The 14,077-nt window shown below is 42.7% G+C and overlaps 1 long non-coding RNA gene across 3 annotated transcripts in view; it reads left to right on the top strand.

The window, feature by feature from the left end:
• Positions 1 to 328: 328 nt before the first annotated feature.
• LOC135970145 (uncharacterized) overlaps positions 329 to 14,077 on the top strand; it is a 34,445-nt gene continuing 20,696 nt past the window's right edge. For all 3 annotated transcript variants that reach the window (XR_012433194.1, XR_012433195.1, XR_010585654.1), the window contains exon 1: positions 329 to 623. This is a non-coding gene — a long non-coding RNA (uncharacterized lncRNA). The remainder of the gene's footprint in view (positions 624 to 14,077) is intronic.

Genomic DNA, 14,077 nt, shown 5'->3' with positions numbered 1-14,077 from the left:
GGAGGGTGCTTGCCTTTACACGTCCCAGGTAATAACTCTTTCTAGTAACCTTCAGAGCCCCTTCTCAGGGCATATACCAGACCCCAGGGCATCAGGGGACATAGTTAGGGTACTGGGTAGATTCTTGGATTCTAAAGCGGAGGAGTCCAAGTCTACCTTTCATTCTACCCCCAGCTCTGCTCCCACCAAGCGAGGCAATGGATTGAAGCTGTGCAAAGCAAAGCCAGTCTTGCTATGGTCACCCCTCTGGGGCCAAGGCCACCTGCTTGTCCGACATTTGCATAACTAACAAAAGTACTTAAGTGATTCTGAGAGGAATGAGGTGAATCCAATTCTTAGTGGCTCTGTGCCTCTGCCCGAACCCAAGTGCAGCCGGCCCCCTCTCTAAAGAAAAGAAAATAGCAAACCTGCTTGCAGACAGAGGCTCAGCCACACCAGAGGGGCAGTGACCTCTCTCCATTGCTTAAGTATAAGGGTGGCAGCAGGACTTAACCTGGTATGAGGGGAGCAATGCAGTGCCAGGGCCTCAAGGCTGATGATCAGGGCCTGCGCAGCTGCAGGGTTAGCGATGAGAGGGAAGCCAGGCTGCCAGCTCCAGAAACTAAAAAGAAGAGGAGGTAATGGTGAGAACTTACTGACTTACTCTATCTGTACTCAACTGTGTGTGCGTGTGTGTGTGTCTGTGTGTGTGTGTGTTTGAGATGCAGTCTTGCTCCATTGCCCAGGCTAGAGTGCAGTGGCTCCATCTCGGCCCACTGTAACCGCTGCCTCCGGGTTCAAGTGATTCTCCTGCCTCAGCCTCTGGAGTATCTGGGACTACAGGTGCATGCCACCACACTCAGCTGATTTTGGTATTTTTAGTAGAGATGGGGTTTTCACCATGTTGGCCAGGCTGGCCTCTAACACCTGACCTCAAGTGATCCACCTGCCTCGGCCTCCCAAAGTGCTAGGATTACAGGCGTGAGCCACCGCACCTGGCCTGTACTCAACTGTTTTTATTTCAGTTCTTGACACAAACACATTCTACCAACAGGCGGGGAAGGAAGGACTGGATGGAAAAGGAATAAGTTTGCCTTATTCTCCCCTTTCCTTCTATGTCATTATTTTCACGTTATGTGGCTAGCTAATCCATAACTATCTTAGCAAATGTAAATCAGCAGATGTTTAAAAAAAAAAGGTGAAACTCATGGCTTCTACACGTGTCAGTTGGGGGATGGGTCTTCTGGGTCATCCTAGTTACTTTACTGCCAAGGGACTGTGTGTGTATGGGTGGATATGTGGGGGTGTGTGTGTGTGTGTGTGTGTGTGTGTGTGTGTGTGTGTTGCTCCCATCACAGCAAGTAGTTGGAGTAGGAGGAGTGGTTTGAGTGGATATTGGTCAAGGTCACTGATAAAAAGAGCAAAGTGACACAAAGGTTCGGCACTGGCCTATTAGTATGGGAGGTGACTAAATAATGTTTATTTCTACATATAAAGGATAAATCTGTCTACTTTAGTCACACCAGTAAATGTGTGTGTGTGTGTGTGTATGTGTTGCACAAGAGCTTGAGGAGTTGACTTGAGAGGGCAGTGAGACGTGGATTACCCTTCTACAAAATATAATCGCTGTATAGAGTTTGAAGAGATTACGGGGAAAGCTCACTAGGCCATGTTCTGAGTTCTAGAACCAGGAGGAACGGAAGCTCACCACCCAGGTGGAGATGTGGCGTCTCCACACTATAGGCAGTAAGCGTTACTATACAGCTAGCTAGGGATGAAACAAAGTGTGTCCAGCACACCCGCCCCCAACCCCCGCTGCCCTGGCCTATGCTGACTATAAGATGGCTTAGCTCAGAACAGCAACTAATACACACAAAAATGAGTCTGTTCAATTATTTATCATCCCAAACTGCATGCAAATATGCTGAAGAAGTATACTGGGATATTTCACTATGGTTAGTTACTACATATAGAAAAGAGAATATATAATCTAAAAATTCAGAATTCCCAACCAGTGAGGGATCCATTCTGGACATCACTTAGCAGCTCTAGTTGGTGAGAAGAAACAGAAGGATGATGCTTTGAGACCCGAGGAAAAAAACCCCGAGGCCATTCGAAGCCACCTAGTTTAACCTGCCTGACCTGCCTAATACCGAAGAGGCAACTGGAGCAATGAGCTTATGGCCGTAGAACAAAACGATCTCTCGCATCCCCTAAGCCAGGCCAAAAAGTGATCCAGCAGTTTCACGACATTTAGACCAATACTTCAGGCACTCATCATTTCTTATCTGGAGGATGGTGGCAGCCTCGCTGCCTCTTGTACCACCAATCAGTCTGCCTCAGGATGGGCCTGTTACTGGAAAGGGGTCCTGAACCAGACCCCAGGGAAGATTTCTTGGATCTCGTGCAAGCAAGAATTCAGGGTGAGTCCGTAAAGTGAAAGCAAATTTATCAAGAAAGTAAAGGAATAAAAGAATGGCTACTCCATAGGCAGGGCAGCCCCGAAGGCTGCTGGTTGCCAATTTTTAGGGTTATTTCTTGATGGTATGCTAAACAAGGGGTGAATTATTCATGCAGCCGCTTTTTAGACCATATAAGGTAACTTCCTGATGTTGCCATGGCATTTGTAAATTGTCATGGTGCTGGTGGGAGTGTAGCAGTGAGGATGACCAGAGGTCACTCTCATCGCCATCTTGGTTTTGGTGGGTTTTAGCTGGCTTCTTTACTGCAATCTGTTTCATTAGCAAGGTCTTTATGACCTGTATCTCGGGCGACCTCCCATCTCATCCAGTGACTAAGAATGCCTTAACCTTCTGGAAATGCAGCCCAGCAGGTCTTAGCCTTATTTTACCCAGCCCTATTCAAGATGGAGTCTTTCTGGTTCACACGCCTATGACAGGCCTACTAAACACAAGTCTGACCTTTTGTTACCAGTCAGCATCACTATCCTCACATGCCTTAGGATTCTTCAGTGGCTCCCACTGCTTGAAAAAGTCAAGTTTAAACATACGTGTATAACATTTTTGACCCTTTATAAATTTAGCTTTTCTTTTATCCTCCTGTTTTTGGGAAAATGGATAGCCCAGACAAAGATTTCAGCTGGCCTGGTCATTAAGTGCTAGGATTTATGTGGGTCTTAGGAGACAGGATTTTAGCAGGAAAGCCACTCCAATTTTTACCTGTTGAAATTATTTAAATGTGTTAATGCTCCGTGTGAACAAAACCAAATATATCTGCAGGGCGAATAAGCACAGAGGCTGCCACTTTTTATCCTCTAGAAGAGGAGCATGCTGAAGACTAACATTTCCTGATTAAGAGTTTATTTTCTTCTAAACATAAGTCAAAAAGCACTCTATCCCAAGAATAGAAGAATATGTGTTCTTTTCAAGTGCACATAAAATATTTATCATGATAAAAAAAATTATGGGCCATAAGAGAAGTCTCAAAAAACATAAACAAATTAAAGTCATAAAAGTATCACTCTGGCCACAATGGAATTAAATTACATATCAATGCAAAATCAATATCTGGAAAATCCCAAATATTTGGAAACAAAATATCACACATCTAAAAAAACCCAAGTGTTCCAATCCAGACCCCAAGAGAGGGTTCTTGGATTTCATGCAAGAAAGAATTTAGGGTGAGTCCGCAGTGCAAAGTAAAAGCAAGTTTTAAGAAAGTAAAGTGGTAAAAGTACAGCTACTCCATAGACAGAGTAGGAGTAAGAGAAGGAACGTTTCCACTATAGGTACAATGCTCGTATATATAGGATAAAAAAGGAAGCCGGGCACGGTGGCTCACCCCTGTAATCCCAGCACTTTGGGAGGATGAGACAGGCGGATCACTTGAGGTTGGGAGTTCGAGACCAGCCTGGCCAACATGGTGAAACCCCATCTCTACTAAAAATACAAAAATTAGCCGGGTGTGGTGGCATGTGCTTATAAACCCAGCTACTTGGGAGGCTGAGCAGGAGAATCACTTGAACCCAGGAGGCAGAGGTTGTAGTGAGCCAAGATCGCACCGTTGCACTCCAGCTTGGGTGAAAGAGGGAGACTCGCCCCAAACAAACAAATGAACAAACAAACAGAAAATATATATATTATAGGCAGATGTGCTCTGCTTCAAGGGTTTGTGATAAAGGATTAATTTTGCAAGAATTGATATTACTATCTTTTTTTTTTTTTTTTTTTTGAGATGGAGTCTTGCTCTGTTGCCCAGACTGGAGTGCAGTGGCGTGATCTCGGCTCACTGCAACCTCCGCCTCCTGGGTTCAAGCGATTCTCCTGCCTCAGCCTCCCAAGTAGCTGGGACTATAAGCACGTGCCACCACACCCAGCTAATTTTTTGTATTTTCCGTAGAGACAGGGTTTCACTGTGTTAGCGGGGATGGTCTCGATCACCTGACCTCGTGATCTGCCCACCTCAGGCTCCCAAAGTGCTAGGATTACAGGCATGAGCCACTGCGCCCCGGCCTGATATTATTATCTTTAAAGCAAAATTAGGAATGTCTTTGTTCTGAAGATATTAGGATATTAGGACACTCCCAAGTCTGGTAGTGTCCTAAATGATAATGTTTGGTAAACATTATCATTCTGTTCCCTTAACCATAAACATCTAGAGGCTAGGAATACCTAGCTTTCTGGGAATGCAGCCCTGCGAGTCCCAGCCTCATTTTCCTAGCCCTCACTCAAGATGGAGTCACTCTGGTTCCAATGCCTGTGACACAGGGATCAAATAGGAAGTCAAAAGGGAAATGAGAAACTATTTTGGATTGAATGAGAATGAAAACACACTGTATGCATTCTGTGGGATGCTGTTAAGGCAATATTTGAGGGAAACACATAGCACTAAAGACCTGTATTAGAAAAGAAGTAAAGTCTTAAACCAGTGACTTCAGTTTCCACCATAAGAAACTAGAAAAAAAAAGAAAGGCAAATTAATCCCAACCTAAGCATAGGGTAATAAAGATCAGAGCAGAAATAAATAAAATAGAAAATGGAGAAAACTTCAGAAAAAAACTCAATGACCTCAAACATTATTTCTTTGAGAATATCAACAAAATTGGCAAACCTCTAGGCAGACTACTCAGGTGAAAAAAAAAGAAAAGACACAGATTACTAATATTAGGAATGAAAGTGATCCATCACTACAGATTCCACAGATATTAAGAGATAAAGATAAACATCAATAACTTCATGCCAATAAAATTGATAATTTAGATAAAGTAGATGAATTTCATAAAAGACACATTGCCAAGGCACACTTAGGAAGAAAAAACACACGATATCTATTGAAAACATTCAGTTTGAAGCTAAAAACCTTCCAATGGGCCAGGCAAGGTGGCTGATGCCTGTAATCCCAACACTTTGGGAGGCAGATGCGGGCAGATTGCAAGGTCAGGAGTTCAAGACCAGCCTTACCAACATGGTGAAACCCCACCTCTACTAAAAATACAAAAAGTAGCCGCACATGGTGGTGCGTGCTTATAATCCCAGTTACTCAGGAGGCTGAGGCAGGAGAATTGCTTGAACCCGGGAGATGGAGGTTGCAGTGAGCCAAGATTGTGCCACTGCATTCCAGCCTGGGAGACAGAGTGAGATTCCCTCTCAAACAAAACAAAACACCTTCCAACAACAACAACAAAAATTCCAGGACCGAATGATTTAACTGATAAATTCAACAAAACCTTTAAAGAAAAATATAATATTGATTCTACAGAAACTCCTCTGAAAAGCTGAAGAGAAGGAAACAGTTTGTAACTAATTATTATTGAGGTTGGCATTATCCTTATACAAAAAGCAGAAAAAGATATTACAAGGGGAATTGAAAGAAAACAACAAAACTCTACAATCAATCACCTTTGTGAACATTAGTGTAAAATGTCTCTATTAGTGAAGGTCCCCCAGTGAAACAGAATCAATAAGATGTGTATAGATACATGGAAAGAGATTTGTAAGGAGGGATTGGTTCACAGTATTGTGGAGGCTGAGAAGTCCCACAGTCTGCTGGTCTGTAAGCTGGAAGCCCAGGAAAGCTGTAGTGTAGTTCTAGTTCAAGCCCGAAGGCCTGAGAACCAGGAACGTCAATGTCCAAGGACAGGAGAAGATAGATTTCCTAGCTTAAACAGAGAGAGGAATTCACCCTTCCACTTGTTTTTTTTTTTTTTTTTTTTTTGACGGAGTCTTGCTCTTGTCTCTCAGGCTGGAATGCGATGGCCAGATGTTGGCTCACTGCAACCTCTGCCTCCCAGGTTCAAGCGATTCTCCTGCCTCAGCCTCCTGAGTAGCTGGGATTACAGGCGCACCGCCCCCCACCATGCCCAGCTAATTTTTGTACTTTTAGTAGCAATGAGGTTTCTCCATGTTGGTCAGGCTGGTCTCCAACTCCTGATCTCGGGTGATCTGCCCACCTTGGCCACCGTGCCAAGGACTTGTTTTTGTTCTATCCAGTCCCTCAGTGGATTGGATGGAGCCTACTCACGTGAGTAGAAGTACCGTTGATTATCTTGGGGGTGGTGCCATATTGGGGGCTCAGTGTTAGTCTGCTGCTGGGAGACTGGGCCCTCTGCAGTGACCAGGGCCAGGTCATCTTGGTGAGTGGGAGTCCATGTTGTGGAGCCTATGCATAACTCCCATGGCCACTTTGTTTATTACAGGAGAGGCTGGGAAAGCAGCTGACTGGTATCCACAGAACAGTTCATCCTATCCACTTGATTATTAAAATCATCTTTGGCTGAGGTTACCCTTTGGTGAGCATTCGCATTGGGTACAAAGATATTCTCTTTTTTCTCATGCAGAGAAGCCTACCACATACTTCTTTCCCAAAGTTATTTGTCATCAATTTTTCAATCATTTTTCTTCCAAGTCCTTAACTATCCAGCAAAACTATTGGCCACAGCCCATGAATTGGCTATAATTGCACATCTGCCCATTTCTTCTTCCAAGCAAAGTGAACAATGAGGTGCATTGCCTGAAGCTCTTCCCACTGGGAAGATTTTCCCACACCACTCTCCTTTAGGGATGCCACAATGGGATTAAATTAGAAAAAAATAACAAAATCAATATCTGGACAATCTGAAATATTTGAGATGTGCAAGAGAAGGCTGTACTGCTGCAGCTACCCACTCCCAGGTGGTGCCTGCATGTTGGGCAGTATCATCCGTAAGCCAAGTTTGAGTCTTCTTTTCTTCTGTCAGCTGATTGTAGGCAACTCTCCGTGAAGCCATAGGTGCAAGCTGGGAGAGGCAATGCAGTGTAGCAGGAGTGAGGACCATGGGCATTTGGGCCACTTTATCATGTAACTAACATGTGCCTTCGGGGCCCAATCACATATACACCACTTCTATTTGATAATGGAGTGGTGTTGGGCATAACCAACTGTATATCTTGTTGGGTCAGATAACACCCAGTTATCAGATAACACCCAATGGGCAGCATAGGTTGCATAGTGGTCTATGGTCAAGTGTTCAGTTTCTAAGGACACCCCCGCAGCAGGACTAGAATTGTCTCTCAAAAGGAGAGAAGTTATCTGTAGACAATGACAGGACCTTGCTCCCAAATCCTAAGGACCCGCACTGCAGTTTACCTGTGGGGGCCTGCCAAAGGCTAACCAGCATTCCCAACTGCCACTGACACCTGAAGCACCATCTGATCTGCTGGGTCATGTGGCCCACATGGCACAGCAGCAAGGACTTGTTGCAGCACCTTCTCTTGTTCTGGGCGCCCTTCACCAAAAAAAAAAAAAAAAAAAAAAAAAAAAAAAAAAACTAGCAGCTTTTCGGGTCACTCTGTAAATGAATCAGAGTAACACATCCAAATGAAGAATGTCTTGCCTCCAAAATCCAAGAAGTCCCTTTAGACATTGTGCCTTAAGAAGGCTCACTCCAACCTTCCTCTCCCAGGCTCAAGCAATTTTCCCACCTCAGCCTCCAGAGTAGCTGGGACTACAGCTGCACACCACCTAGCCTATTTTTTTTTTTTTTTAATTTTTATTGTAGAGAGGGGGACTCGTTATGTTGCCCAAGCTGGATGTTACTGCTTTTGATTTATTATATTCCTAGATAGAAGCAGTTTTAATGGTTTCACTTGGCCTCTCCCACCTGAAGAAAGTCTTTGTTGTAGGAGGGGCCAAATACAACAACATATCCTTCACTTCAGAAGAAATATCTTGGCACGTTCCATGCGACAGGACCCATATAGGCCCCTAAATTTTCTTTCTCTCTCTCTCTCTTTTTTAACCATAAGGCTTCCTTGGAAAATAAATATTCATCAGATTTGTTTCCCACCCTCTGACACATAATTAAGGTAATGAACCAGGTCATATTTTGGAGAAGGGAAAGGCTATCAAGATCCCTGCAAACTAAATGATGACATAGGGCTGGAAGCTGAGCTAGGACAGGGAAGGTGTGTTTCTGCCTTGCCAGCTGTAAGCAAACTGCTTCTGGTGGTCTTTAATAACAGGTAATGAGAAAAGTCTGTCAGATCAGTAGCTCCACACCAGTACCAGGAGACATCTTAATTTGCTCAAGCAGTGAAGCCACATCTGGTAGAGCAGCTGCAGTTGGAGTAACCACCTGGTTAAGCTTATGATTAATCCACTGTCATTCTTCAAGGCCCATCTGTCTTCTGTATAAGCCAAATAGGAGAGGTGAATGGGGATAAAGTGGGAATCACTACCTCTGCATCTTCCAGGCTCTTGATGGTGGCACTAATTACTGCAATCCTTGCAGGAACATGTTATTGCTCTTAGAGAGAGAGAGTGTGTTGCTCTGTCACCCAGGCTGGAGTGCAGTGGTGCAGTCATAGCTTACTGCAACCTCCATCTGCTGGGCTCAAGCAGCCTCCTGAGTAGCTGGGTCTACAGTTGCGTACCACCCAGCCCGGCTAATTTATTTATTTATTATTTATTTATTTATTTATTTATTTTTATTTAGTTATTATTATTATTATTTGAGACAGAGTCTTGCTCTGTCACCCAGGCTGGAGTGCAGTGGCGTGATCTCGGCTCACTGCAAGCTCCGCCTCCCATGCCATTCTCCTGCCTCAGCCTCCCAAGTAGCTAGGACTACAGGCACCCACCACCATGCCCAGCTAATTTTTTGTATTTTTAGTAGAGATGGGGTTTCACCGTGTTAGCCAGGATGGTATTGATCTCCTGACTTTGTTATCTGCCCACCTCGGCCCCCCAAAGTGCTGGAATTATGGGCATGAGCCACCTCGCCCGGCCAGCTAATTTATTTTTATTTTTACTGTAGAGATGGGGGTCTCACTATGTTTCCCAGGCTGGGTGTTAATGATTTTGATTTATTATTTTCCTAGGTAGAGGTGGTTTTAACGGCTTCACTTGGCCTCTCCCACTGTAATAGCCCTCACTCCAGAGGTCAGGAGACATATGCAGGGGTTTTGCCACCTGCTAAGTACATCTGTTCCAATTCTCCATCTGGAACTGCAAAAGTCACCATAGGACAGGTCCAGGGACAAAACTGGGTTCACTATGAGATGGACCTGAGCTAAAACTCTACTAATCACCTGACCTCCATAAGCCTCTACACTGACAGGTCAGCCACAGGGGTACATTTTGGGTCTCTCAGCATTAATGTTAGTTCAGAGCCAGAGTCCAGTAGTTCCTAAATTCTCCAACTATTTCCTTTTCCCCATTGTATGGTGATGCTAGTCTCTTTGGGTACTGAGAAAAACATTAACAGTATAAATTTTCAGTAGTGAACTACGATCCTTCCTCAAGTGCATGTGACTTCCCCTACATTCAAGGAGTTCTGGGTCTGTAAACTGGATCAAGTCTTGGAATTGACTGAAGGGCTCCAGATTTATCCTATGAACGAAATTAAGTGAAAATCAAAGGTTGATTTAATACTCAAAATGCAGTCAATGCATTTCACCATATTCATAAAATGTTAAAAACCATACGATCATCTCAATGCAAAAAACATGCAATAACATTCAAGCATCCATTGCTGATCAAACAAACACTCGGCAAATCAGAAATAGAAGTCTACTTACTCAAATTCATAAAGGACATTGATGAAAAACCTACAGTTCACATCATACTCAGTGGTGGAAAGAATGAATACTTTCTCCCTAGTATTATGAACTAGGCAAGGATATTTGCTGTAACAACTTCTACTTAACAGTATGGTGGAGATTGTAGCCACTCCAAGAAGACAGTAAAAAAACATAAAAGGTATCCATATTGAAAAGTAAAATATAAGACTGCCTTTATTCGTGCGCAGGGTATACACAATTGTTTATGTAAAAAAAAATCTGATAAACTACAAGAAAAGCTGCCAGTTTTAGCAAAATTGCAGCAAACAAGATTAATATCAAAATTTAATTTTATTTCTACAATGTAGCAACAAACAAGAGAAAACTGAAATTCATAAGACAGTACTATTTAAAATAGTATAAGATATGATATATTAAGAGGTAGTAAATCTTACAAAAGATGTACACAACTTGAACACTGAAGGCAACAAAACATGTCTCAAGAGGAAATGAAGCAAGAGCCAAGTAAATGGAGACACACACCATGTTCAGGTCAGAAGACTAATATTACCAACACGTCAGCTTCCCCTCAATTTATGTATAGTTTCTTTGGAATTTCACTAGGTTTTCGTAGAAATTGTATCCGGCCAGGTGCGGTGGCTCACACCTGTAATCCCAGCTACTCAGGAGGTTGAGGCAGGAATATTGCTTGAACCTGGGAGGGGGAGGTTGCAGTGAGCTGTGATCACACCATTGGACTTTAGCCTGGGCGACAAGAGTGAGGCTCCCTCTCAAAAAAAAAAAAAAAAAAAAAAAAAAAGAAAAGGAAAAGAAGGCCGGGCACGGTGGCTTACACCTGTAATCCCAGTACTTTGGGAGGCCGAGGCGGGTGGATCACCTGAGGTCGGGAGTTCAAGACCAGCCCGATCAACGTGGCAAAACCCCATCTCTACTAAAAATACAAAAGTAGTCAGGCATGGTGGCATGTGACTGTGATCCTAGCTACTTGGGAGTCTGAGGCAGGACAATCACTTGATCCTGGGAGGCAGAGGTTGCAGTGAGCCAAGATTGTGCCATTGCACTCCAGTCTGGGCAACAAGAGCAAAACTCTGTCTCAAAAAAAAAAAAAAAAAAAAAAAAAAGAAAGAAAGAAAAGAAAAAGAAAGAAGCAGCAGAATAATGTTGGATGTTGGAGCTGACATTATCTGATCTCTAGACTTACCCTAAAGCTATAATTATCAAGAAATTTTGGTTAGCACACTGCATGAAATATGTAACATTCGCATTAAGCTAGACATATAGATCAATGTCACAGAATAAAGAATCCAGAAGTAATCCTGCACTTATATAAAAAAAACCGATCAACAAATGGACAATTCAGTAGGGAAAGGATAGATTTTCAACAAATGGTGCTGGAACAAGTGAACATTCCAAAAAAAAAAAAAGATTGGCTTTGATTCTAATTTGTGCAATATATAAAATTTAATTCAAAACAAATTATAGACCTAAAATTATAAAGTTTCTAGAAGAAAACATAGACGAAAAGTTTTATCACTTTGGGTCAGGCAAATATTTCTTAGATATGACACCAAAAATCTAGTCCATAAAAAAGTTATAAATTGTACTTTATCAACATTTTAAAAATTCTGCTTATTGAAAGACCCTGGAGAATGAAAAGATAAGCCACAGACTGGGAGAAAATATTGGCAATTCACATATCTGATAAAGGACTTGTATTCAGAATATATATATATAATATACACAAATACATCTTATATATGTAATCATATTATATAGGTAATCTTAAAACTGTTTAATAAGCAGAAATGCAACCCAGTAAAAACACAGGTAAAAGATTTGAAGAGACACTTAACAAAAGAATATATTGATTGATAATAAGCAATGAAATAATGTTCAAAATCTTGTTAGTTGTTAGGGTAAAGTAAATTAAAGACAACAAAATGCTACTACACACCTGTTAGAATAGCGAAAAACAGGCCAGGCGCGGTGGCTCAAGCCTGTAATCCCAGCACTTTGGGAGGCTGAGATGGGCGGATCATGAGGTCAGGAGATCGAGACCATCCTGGCTAACACAGTGAAACCCCGTCTCTACTAAAAATACAAAAAATTAGCCGGGCGTGGTGGTTGGGCGCCTGTAGTCCCAGCTACTTGGGAGGCTGAGGCAGGAGAATGGCGTGAACCCGGGAGGCGGAGATTGCAGCGAGCCAAGATTGCGCCATTGCACTCCAGCCTAGGCGACAGAGCGAGACTCCATCTCAAAAAAAAAAAACAAAAAAACAAAAAAACAGAATAGCGAAAAATAGTGAGGCTGACCATATTAAGTGTTGGAGAGGATGTGGAGGGACTACAACTATCATTCACTACTTGTGAGAATGTAAAATGATGCTACTCAGAGGACAGTTTGGAAGTTACTTCAATATGTTCAATATGTACCTACCATATGATCCAACTATTCCACTGTTAGGTCTCTACCCATGAGAAAAGAAAGTATATGTCTATACACAGACTTGTAGACCAATGTTCAAAGCAGCCTTATTTGTAATGGCCCAAAACTGGAAACAACACAAGCATACAGCAGGTAAAGGCAAAACTAATTATGGTATGTATATACAATGGACTACTACTTATCAATACACAAGAATTAGAGCAGGCACAGTGGCTCACACCTGTAATCTCAGCACTTTGGGAGGCTGAGGTGAAGGGATCACTTGATCCCAGGAGTTAAAGACCAGCCTGGGCAATATAGTGAGACTCTGTCTCCACAAAACAATAAAAAAATTAGCCAGGCATGCTAGTGCACCCCTGTAGATCCAGCTACTTGGGGGCTGAGGTGGGAGGATCATTTGAGCCAAGGAGTTAGAGGCTGCCGTGAGCTGTGATCTTGCCACTGCAATCCAGTAAGGGTGATAGAGTGAGATACTGTTTCAGTAAAAATACATAAACAAGAATTAACTATTTATATATGCAGCAACATAGAAGACCCTCCAAATAGTTCTACCGAGTGAAGGTAACCAGATGTGGAGAGTACATGCTGGATAATCCCATTTTATAAAACTCTGGAAAATACAAATTATCTCTAGTGACAGAAAGCAGATGAGTGGTTGCCGGGGGCACTGCAGGTTGGGGAGGGATTGTAGCAAAGGGTGGGGAGGGAGCAATTCAAAGGATTGGGCATGACCTTAATTACAGTGATGGTTTCATGGGTGTGAATGTATATCAAAACTTACTGACATAGGCTAGGAGCAGTGGTTCACACCTGTAATCCCAGCACTTTGGGAGGCCGAGGCGGGTGGATCACCTGAGGTCAGGAGTTCAAGACCGGCCTGACCAATGTGGTGAAACCCCATCTCTGCTAAAAATACAAAAATTAGCCAGGTGTGGTGGCATGTGCCTGTAGTCCCAGCTACTTGGGAGGCTGAGACAGGATAATTGTTTGAAGTCGGGAGGTAGAGGTTGCAGTGAGCTGAGATCGTGCCACTGCACTCCAGCCTGGGCGATAGAGCAAGATACTGTCTCAAAAATAAATAAATTAATGAAAAAAAGAAAAAACTTACCAATGTACACACTTGAAATATATGCAGTTCATTATATATCAATTATACTTAAGTAAAACTGTTTCAAAGACACTCTATGAATTAAACCATATGTATCTGCAGGCCAAATATATACCAAGCCACCAGTTTTCAATGGCTGGGAGAGCAGGGTGCTGGAGACAAAGATGTCCAGTTTAGAAGTTATTGTTCCTTTAACTATAAGTCAAATCACGTAACCCCCAAATGAAAGAACATGCAGGAAGGCTGGCTCTAACCAAAGCATGCTCTTCCACTCCATCTGACCTCCCATCATATTCCTGGTCTCACCTGAACAATGATCCCCTGTACAGGACTGACACCCTAGCTAAATACAAGCGTTAAGTTTAAACTACTTTTTAAAATATCTACTGTTTACTAAGGAAATCTACTGTTTACTCTTTATTAAGGTTCTTATCAAAGTCCGGACAGCCCTCTGTGGTCTACACACCTCCTGTGGGCTCAGAGAGTTCCATTCCTTATCTCTTAGTTGGTACCAAGCTCACACTT

Source organism: Macaca fascicularis, chromosome 3 (assembly GCF_037993035.2).
Source record: "Macaca fascicularis isolate 582-1 chromosome 3, T2T-MFA8v1.1".
NCBI classification, from domain to species: Eukaryota; Metazoa; Chordata; class Mammalia; order Primates; family Cercopithecidae; genus Macaca; species Macaca fascicularis.
Note: the sequence above shows the minus strand (reverse complement) of the source record. Positions and strands in the feature narration are given on the sequence as shown.